Here is a 10,078-nt window from a genome sequence, read left to right as displayed (position 1 = left end):
AAAAAAAAAAAAAAAAAAAAAAATATATATATATATATATATATATATATATATATATAAATGCTATGGCCTGCTAGGCAGGTTGTTGGTTGGTGTTTCAGGCTTGTTAAGTAGTTGTGCAAAAAGAAGAAACAAAAAAAAGAAGAAATTAGATATCCTGACTGTGAAGATCAAACTTGTCCCAAGGAACTTGACACCCTAATCAGCAGGAAGTATCTAACAATAACATCACCCCTTTCTGGCCCCTGTTTAGTCAGGGATCTCTTTCCTTTTCTCTCTATCCCTTTTTTTCTTTCTCACCTGGGGCTAAGGGGTGGAAAGGGTAGAGAATAACAAAGACCATCCTTTCACTGTTACTGACAAAATGACACCAGTATCTCTGATGGTCCTAGTTACTAAATGTGGCCCACAATTATTACCAACCTAAATGATACAAAAATCCAATGTAAAAATAAGGCATTCTTGATCCAAAGATAGCATAAGTGAGGCGGCAGATATTGAAGACAAAATTCAAGGTACGTGAAGGCAGGAGGCTGTCTGGTTCTGCATCTGTGGTTTCTGGCACGATGCTCATCGCATGGTGATTGCTCATGAAGTATCTAGATTCCAAGCAACTGGCCAGTTGTCTAAGCCACAGCAAACCCATCTCTAGCCAGAAGACCATCACAGGAGCCTTCGTGGCTTGGGTTTGATGTCTAGGTTTATCTGTCTCTGGGGTCCACTGTGCCCTGGCTTCCTCTTTGGCTTTGCCTCTCAGCTGGGCATTTGCTGAGCTCAGGAAAGAGCAGTTGTCCAGCATTGACTTGGCTGCATCAATCATCCCCTTTGACCCTGTGTGCCATCAGACTTACCTTGTTTCATGGGTTTGCCTGACAGTGTGCAGAGATTTTCCTGCTTGTGGGCTCATTGTTCTGTTCACTGATGTCCTGACCCCCCACAAACCATAAGTATAGCTACAAGAGGTGCTTAGCCTGGTGTTTTAAAATGTTTATTGAGTTTTGTACTGGGAAATAAATTTATTTTAATCCACTATTCATAAAGTGACAGTTCATACCTTAAACATGTCTTAGTCTATTTTCTATTGCTATCACAAAATACCTTAGACCTGGTAATTTATAAAGAAGGGAGGTTTTGTTGCTTTGTTTTCATTTTTTTTCCTCTTGGTTCTGAGAAGTCTAAGAGCTTGACCTTGGCATCTGTAAACACCTTCCTGCTACTTTACAATATAACAGAAGACACCACGGGGTGGAGGGCAAGCAGGCCAGCTCACTTTCTCTTCCTGTTTTTATAAAGACATAAACCAATGCGGCCTGGAAGACCCTGCCTTCATGCTTCAGTCGGTACTGATTACTACCCAAGGGCCCCTACCTCTGGGGATTAAGTTTCCTGTGCATGAGCTTTTGGGAGACAATCAAACCATAGAAAAAGAATCTTATGCAAATTGATTATTTAAAACTTATTTTATGTGTATGAGTCCTTTATCTACATGTTTGTCTATGTATCACATGCATGATTGGTGCCTACATATGCCAGAAGTGTGTAGACAGGCATGTACCTACCACATGGGGGCTAGGAACTGAACTCAGGTCCTCTGAAAGAGCAGCCAGTGCTCATAACCACTGAGCTATGTTTCCAGGCCCGCCAATTTATTCCTGAAGTTCAATGAGTCCTGATGGGTCTAGTAATCCTTGGAACTTTCACCGCATAATCAGGACAAAGGAAAGGTTGCTCATGCTCCTCTCAGCCCTCCTCCAGCTCCTGCCTCCAGCTCTGCTGACTGCTGAGCTTTGTGCTGCTCCAGTCTTGTCATTGTTTTGGCCAAGAATTTCATACAAATGGAACCGCAGAGTATGACATCAGGATTCTTTTGCCTTGCCACAATATTTTGCTATTTATGCATGATGTGTCTAATGAGAAGATTTTTTGGTTTTGTTTTTGTTTTGGCTGATTAGTATTCCATTGCGTGGCCACAATGCAATTCCCATTCTTCAGATGACAGGCAGTTGGGTTACTTTTGTGTCTTTGCTGTTTGACTAAAGCTGCTAAGAACATGTCCGTGCCTGTCTCTGTGAGCATGTGCTTTGCATCCTCTGTGAAGCAACTACTACTAGGGTTTTGCATCATAGGCAAATGCACACTTGACTATAAGAATCTTGCAAATGGTTTCCCAGGGTGACTGCACTACTGCTCAGTGCCAGCCCCAGTGTTTGAACATTCCAGCTGTGCAATGTCCTCACCAACATTTGCTCTTTCCATAGGTTTAATTTTAGTCACTCTGTGTATTGCACAAGATTTTCTGGAGTCCCTCAAAAACACATGTAGGCCTTTGCTTCAGATGGTCCTTGCCCTGGTTATGTGGATTCATGCTGCTCCCTCAAGGGGGCAGCCTTCCATTGAGAGGTCCTTGCTCTTCTCAAGGCCAAACTGGTACTCACCACCTATGTCTATCCTGTCATTTTTTGTGTAGTCCTCTCCCTCCTTCCTCCTCCTTCCCCACCTCTCCTCACCCCCAGCTTCTTTCAGCTCCAAGTTTGGAAGGGGGAGGAGGGACGTGTTCGCATGTTTGAATCCCAGTGCCTACACAGCATAGAATTGCTTGTTGGCATGAAGAAGAAACGACTCTTAAGACCTGACTGCAGTTTCAGATTGACGAGGCTCACTGTCTCCTCTAACAGGCCTCCAGTCTTCCTTCACGAATGGATGATGGCATGGCTGCTCTCTCTGCAGGGGTCGTGGCATGAATTTGGGAGAAAAACATAGTGCTATAGACTATGCAATTGCAAAACTACGAGGGCCTTAGGCAGACCGGAAGTTCTGATTGTATCGGTGTCTGCTAAGGCCATCCATTCCTCCATTCATTCAAAAGTACTTCAAAGCCTCATCATACTCGAGGGCCTGACTAGACTCTAAGGTCACGGGCAGACGCCTGGGAAGGGTAATACTGGTGGATCAGGCAACAGTGCTTTAGGAAGCAGGAGTGACTTGAGGTGATGAATTGACAGGGCTGAGAGTGGTGGAGAGATGGGGAAAGATGTCTCGGTGATAAAGCTGGCATTCACAGAACTGACATGAGTGTGACCTGTGGGACTTGACCCTACCTAGAGTTCTTGAGAAGATAATCAGGTGTCCCCAGCGGCTCCCAGAGGGCTGTGACCAATGGGGACCAATTGAACCTAAGATGCCTTCACCCAGTGTCCAGTCCTCAAAGGCTGGGTGACTCAATAATGAGGATTATTTCTTACCTTTCTGGGTCATTTTGTGATAGAGGACATGAGATGGTGGGAGGGGCCAGAGAAAGGGGCTCAACTTTCATAACAAAGCTACTCTTGTGCTAATGAGTCTACCCCCACCGGAGAGACATTAATCCATTCCTGAGGGTGGAGCCCTCATTAATCCAGGACTCGGTAATTATGTTTCTTACACAGGAACTTTCTGAAGGACACATTCAAGACACAGCATCGAAGGGGACTGTAGTCTGCCTCTTGGGACTCAGGGGTCAGGGCAGAGTCATTTATTTATGTCTGTTTAATGAGGTAGTAAAAGTGATGAGGTCAGTATTTTAGGAAAAGATTCTGACAAATGGGGATGAGGACAGGGAACCAGGGCAGCCCCGAGGCTGCCACAGACATGGGGACTAGCTGAGCTGGCTCTCTGCATCCCCATACCTCCAGCAAGAGCTCTGGCAGCTGACTGACTTCTGCTCACTAAGAATGTTCCCTTGGAGCATGTTTTGATACTGTTTCTGATGCTCCACTGTCTTCTCAGGCTGGATGTCTTTCTCTCCTCCCCGGCCCTCATCAGCAGAGCAAGCAAAGCTGTTGTAGAGAAAGCCCACTGGCTAGGTCTCCACACTAGTTATCCACCAGAAACATTGGCACCTGCTGGGGAGGCAGCCCCTGCATGGCAGGCATGACCAGCAGAGCTCAGATCCTTGGAACCCGTGAAAATACCGAGTGGGTTTGGCGGCCCCTAATCTTAGCCTCTTATAGTTGAGACAGGGGTTCCCCAAGAGCAATCTGGCCAGCAAGGTTAGCCATATCCAAGAGCTCTAAGTTTGATTGAAGGCTTCAAGGAATAAAGTAGAAAAACAGTAGAGGATGATTCCAGACATCAACTGAGGCCTCCTTATCTGGACATGTGTAAACATTCACGCACACAGGTGAGCCCACATGAATGCAAAATATGCATATCTAGACCACACACACACACACACACACACACACACACGAAAACTGGAGGAGGAGGAGAAGTGTCAATACAGAGATCCAGGTGGTTTCTAGGGAGGGCTTATTGGGCATTTTAGAAAAAGATAGCTCTGCCCATTTAAGTCCACCCTCTCTGTGCAAAGCTTCATCCAGAGGCTTACAGATTCCTTGAAAGAAGTGGTTGGAGCCCCTTGGGACTAGGTTCCAAGATGGCACGAGATTACGACCGGGTCCTCCTAGCTGAGAACACAAATGCTACCTTATGTGTTAATGCACTTTGATCCACCCTCACAGGCACACACCTGCCCTCCCTGCTCCCCCAAACCTGCCTTATCTGCAGGGAACGATCACCTTCACATCCCACAACAGGAAAGCCCAACCTCTGGCCACCTGTGGTGGACTGGTGGACAGGGGCAGGGCTGCTCTCCTGCCTGTTCACACGTTGCTGTGAGCAAGGAAGTGAAGGCCGGGCAGCCCCAGTCTTTTTTTTTTTTTTTTTTACCAGGGGGTTGTCTCCATTGCCCTGTGCTTATAAATAGTTAGAACAAAAAGAAAGCATGAACCCAGACAACCTGGAGCCACAGTTCACATAGGAGTCCACAGCCCTGGTCCACAGCCTTGGGCTGCTGCTTCTCAACTGGCTGGTTGAGGCCCCTGTGGCCCCAGCCCCTGTGTAGTGTTTATTGGAAAGTCTTGCTTTTCCCTTGGCTTCCTTACCTCAGCATCTTTCTCTCCTGTCTTCACCCCAATGGAAAACAGCTGGCCAGCCTCCTCCTTCCTTGAAGGTGGTTATTGAGTTCTGCCCATTTTCATTTTCCTCCCATACCATCATGCTTTGCCACTCGCTAGGCATCTGAGGTACCATGTCAGCAGGAAAACTCATTACTGCCACCGGTCTGCTGCCTCAGCGCCTTCCTGGAGGCAGGTGGCCTCTGGGCTGTAGGTGATGAATGGGGTTAAAAAGGAAGAGAGAGATGTGGAGGGCAGAGGAGGGAAAAAGAGATTATATGGAAATGACTTCTTTGTTCAGCAAATCTGATTGCTCTGACAGGAAGTGACTGAGAAAGTGGACACAGCAGGCTAATTAGCCGCTTGGGGAAATTTATACAGAGTTTTTTGTGCATGGCAAGAGGGCCTTCCTCTTTGAAGAAGTTTCAGATCTGGAAACCTGACTGTGGGCAAGGCCAGTGCGGAGAGCAGCGTGGACCTGGAAGGGGAGCCTGACCTGAGAAACAGGCGTCATGAGCTAGGAAGAACAGCTAACCCAAGCAGTCAGAGGTCCAGGCTGGATCAGCGACAACTCAGGCCTGGCAGAAAGGTGGAAAGGAAGCATGGGACGGAGGAAAGACCACTTCTAAATGTAGTCCATGAGTTAATTAAAAATTAATTTTGATGAGTTTGGATTAACAAATATCACTTTCCTTAGATCCCTGGGCCCAAGTTTAAGACAGAATATAGGCTAAGGGTGAAAAGAGAGAAGAAGGAGGAGAGAGGAGCTACATTACTTCATTCAGACATCAGTAAAGTAAAACAAAAATTACAGAGAGGAATGACCACAGGTCTGAGAGATCTCAAACAATGAACGCTGGGAAATGCCAGTTTGTACCAGGTCATTTAAGTTGTTCAAACCCATTGTCGCTGGACAGTAAGGAAGGAGTTGTTTACATTTTGGCAGCCTGATAAACTTTTTTTCTTTGAGCCCCTCTTGCAAGGTTAATTTTAACATAAATCTCGAGCAAGCTTAACATGGAAGACAGCACTCAGGGCCAGAGTAGTTATGTTAGGATTTTATTTTCCCTTGTGAGCAGGATTTCTCTCTCTGCTGGTATTGTATGTTTCTGCCAACACCATAAAAAAGCCATTATGGGGAACAGTTTCCAGTGCTGGGAGCCAATCCAGGCCTGTCCTGGGGATGGTGGGAAACAGAAGTGAGGAGAGCAGCTGAGTGAGGCCAGCTTGAGGGGAGATGAGCGATTTCAGCTCTCCCTGTTCCTGGCCTTCTTCGCAGGAGGGCTGACATCACTTCTGTTCAGGGCCACTACCGCTGGAAAGTGGTTTGTGGTGGTTTTTTTTTTTTCAGTGATGTTTATCTCCGAAATCTGTTAGGAGTTGCTTTATGCCAGCAGGGATAAGCTGCTAACAGGCCAAGCTCCGCCTTGCGCTTCAGAATGGTCAGGGTGGACATTTGCTCCCTTTACACACATTTACCCCAGCACAAGCCATCTTGTCTCCCTTCCGCCTTTAAGAACACGAATTACAGAAATGGGGGTGCAAGAAGGGGATGCAAGGAAGGCTTTTTCCTGAACAGTAGCTTTGCTCTCTCACCTGCCCCCTCAGCACAGGCTTCCTGTGCCATTTGGGGTAACACCAACCTGTCCGGAGCCGACAGCTGTTTGTGTCCTGGGACGTGGGCTGTGCTTTCAGGGTAGATAAGACAGGGGAGAAAGATAAGAACTCTCAAGTCCCTCAAGACCTTTCTGCTCACAAAAGCTTTCGTTTATCTCCTGGCCCGGTGCAGAGGACAATAGACTTAGAGGGATCTATGCAAATGTGTCCTTTTCCCATTACAGCACGCGACCTTTATGATCAGATTGGAAAAGCAACATCAATTCCTGGGTTAATAAGGCCTGCTGGCCTAAAGGGAGGGTGGGTGTGCGAGCAAGAAGTAGAAGCAGGGACAGAGGCATTGTGGCCTGTCCCTGCAGGGGAAGGACTTTGTGGGGTGCCAGGAAACCCTTTACATTTGTTTGTTCCATTTGCTCTGCTTATCAACCAGGGAGCTCATCTGTTCAAGAGAGCTATGATGAATGTTTATTGATAGTTTCACATCAAGCTGGGCATGGTGGCACACCCCTTTAATCCCAGCCCGTGGGAGGCAGAGGCAGGCGGATCTCTGTAAGTTTGAGACCAGCCTGGTCTACAACAAAACAAGTTCCAGGATAGCCAGGGCTACACAGAGAAACCCTGTCTCAAAAAAAAAAAAGTTTCACATAAAATCCTTGTTAAAGTAATAACAAAGAGCATATAGGATTACCACATAGGACACAGATTAGTTTAAGCCAGAAGCTTGAGACATGCATATTGATAAAAATCAGTATTAAACACAGTTAATAGTTATGGTTCATTAGCATTAGCAAGCCCATTTTTGCTAATGTTGCAGCCTCTATAGAAAATATGAGAAAATGAGTGGGTTTCTTGGAGATGTGTTACAGCCTTATCAATGAAATGCTCTCCCTTGTGTGGCTATTCCAACCCGCCACCGTGAGGTCAGACACAGTGGGTTTCCTGTAGTGAGAATTCTGGAATTTTGGTTTCTTTGAAAAACAAAAATATGAAAATTGCTTTTGTCCTAACCCCAGGTGTGGGGTTAAGGGGCTGCTTCACAGTGATTTACCTCATGCTCCAGCAGAAGCGGTTTTGCCGACTGAAGATAATTTCTGCAATTGTGTGCTGCTCATAATTCTGGAAACTTTTCAGAGAGTATGTAAACTCTAAAGCCTGGGAGAGGAGGGGGTGGTGGGTGCTGGTTGTTTAGGGAGGTTGTTTGCGGTTTGTTAGTAGCCTTGGTTAAAGAAGACATAAAGGAAAGAAACTAGATTCAGACATTTTTCTAACTCCTTGTTTTTCTCCTGTCTAGTAGTGTTAGAGGGGAAACCAGGGGAATAAAGGACAAGAAAAGAAGAACCCACAAAGACCAGCTCCAGTTTCATAGTCATCATGGTTATTTATTTGACTGGTCATACTGCTTTGCATTTCCAAAGTGCCTTAAAATACAACCTGAACAGTCACTATGGAAAGGAGGAGTCTGAGGACTGAGGAAAGCTGGCACAGGAAGCCAGCACACAGACAAGTAACTTGAAATCACTGGCCAAAAGTAGAGAGGAATGTAGATGGATGGCTTCTTTAGTGAGGCTGGAATTTCCAAGAGTAAGACAATTAACAGTAGACAAATCATTTAAAGGAAGACGGTTCCAGTTCCGGCAGCTAAGACAACAGCCTAGATCTTTCCACCTAAGAAGGAAAGGAAGGAAGGAAGGAAGGAAGGAGGAAGGAAGGAAGGAAGGAAGGAAGGAAGGAAGGAAGGAAGGAAAAAGAAAGCAAAGAAAGAGCACCAGGCATAGTGGTCTCTGCCTGTAGCACCAGCATTTGAGAGGCTGAAGCAGGAGAATTATCTCAAATTTGAGGCTGGCCTGAGCTACGGAATGAAACCCTGCCGTAAAAAGCCTAAACCAGGCTGGGGAGATAGCTGGGCAACTAAAAGTGCTAGCTGTGCGAGCCTGGCAACCCGAGTTGGATCCCTAGAACTTACATAAAGTAAGTGTGTTGGAGTACATCCGTAAGCCCACCATTCCCACAGGGAGACGGGAGCTGGAGACAGGAGGCCTCCTGGAAGCCGAGGCCAGCTCACATGGACTGCACACAGTGAGCCACAAGAGCCTTAACATCACTGAAATGAGAAAATCAACTCCCAGTGCTGTGGCTTGGTCAGGCACCACACACATTCTGTGCCTGAGTGAGCATGTGTGAGCGCGCGCGCACACACACACACACAGACCAAATAAATAAAAATGTAAAAAGCCAAAACCAAGATAATTATTTACTTAAAGATAAAACTAAATTAAAACAGAAGTAAAGGCAAGGTCCCTTTGAAGGTTGCTTTAATATTTGCAAATAAAGAGCCATTTTCAGGCTCATCAAAACCAAATCTACCCAAAGAAGACATCATTTTATTAAAGTATTGTTCTGTTTTTAATCAATGAGCTTCAGCCTCAGTGGCATTTGGCTGGGATTCCTATCCCGGGTTAAAGTGGGAAAATGTTTAATTGCTTAGGAAGTAATCCTATTATTGCAGATTTCATGCATCATGAATTCTTTCTCCTAATTTGAGGAATTACGAAAGGAAAGTGGGATTTTCTGGTAAGTGCATTTTTGAAAGCGCATGTGATAGGTGCTGGGAGATTAAGCAGACCTGGCCAGGAAGAGGTCTCAGCTGAGGCCCATGCAGGAGGAGGTGCAGGAGGGAAACGGAGCAGTCCAGTGAGGCGATGTCTGACTTCAGCTCTGAGCATGAAATGGTGTAAAAACGTTCTAGAAGGAGGGTGCACATGTTTCATTAAAGCCTCTGATATTCCTCACTAGGAAGCTGTGCACTCAGCAACTACATCAACGTGAAGCACTTAGTAGTAAATTTGTACTCTTAGGAGACATGATTTAAAGTCTTGAGGAACTGGGAGGAGAGGCTGGGAGGACGGCTCAGTCAGCCACGTGCTGAGGACCGGAGTCTGGCTACCCAGCACCCACAGAAAAGACTTATACAGATGGTGGGGCGCTTCTGAGCCAGTGCTGCCCAATGGAGACAGGTGTCCCTGAAGCTCACAGAGCACACAGCCAGGTTTTAATCACTCAGAGACCCTGTCTCACAAAATAGAGGTGGAGCATGGGTGAGAAAAGACACTGGGTGATGACCTGCCATTTGCATTTGTACAATATACACAAATGTGTGTGTGTAACACACACACAGGCACAGCAGTGGAGGGAAGAAAATGGCGTGTGTGTCAAAGGAAGTGTTAGACAGAAGAGAAATTACAAGTTCTTCGGAGGAGCTCCCAGTACCCTAGACAAGCATGGAGGAATGTGCTGGGTTTGGGCAGCTTGAACGGACAGAATGAGGAAGAGGCTTTGTAAGGTTATTCACCACCTTTTTTTTTTTCTTGTAGGAAGCCTCCTCCCCAAATGATTTTGAAGTAGAGACTTCTGGTTAAGTTGATGAATATGCCCTAAAAGGACCACTTAATTAAAAAAAAAAAAAAAAAGCCTTCAAAGGCCTTAGTAACATTCACACCCCACAGAGCGAGCCAAGCATGATTTATGGG

Source organism: Psammomys obesus, unplaced genomic scaffold (genome assembly GCF_907164565.1).
Source record: "Psammomys obesus unplaced genomic scaffold, mPsaObe1.curated_primary_1811, whole genome shotgun sequence".
NCBI lineage: Eukaryota > Metazoa > Chordata > Mammalia > Rodentia > Muridae > Psammomys > Psammomys obesus.
The sequence above is the reverse complement of the archived record's forward strand: the minus strand, read 5'-3'. Positions refer to the sequence as shown.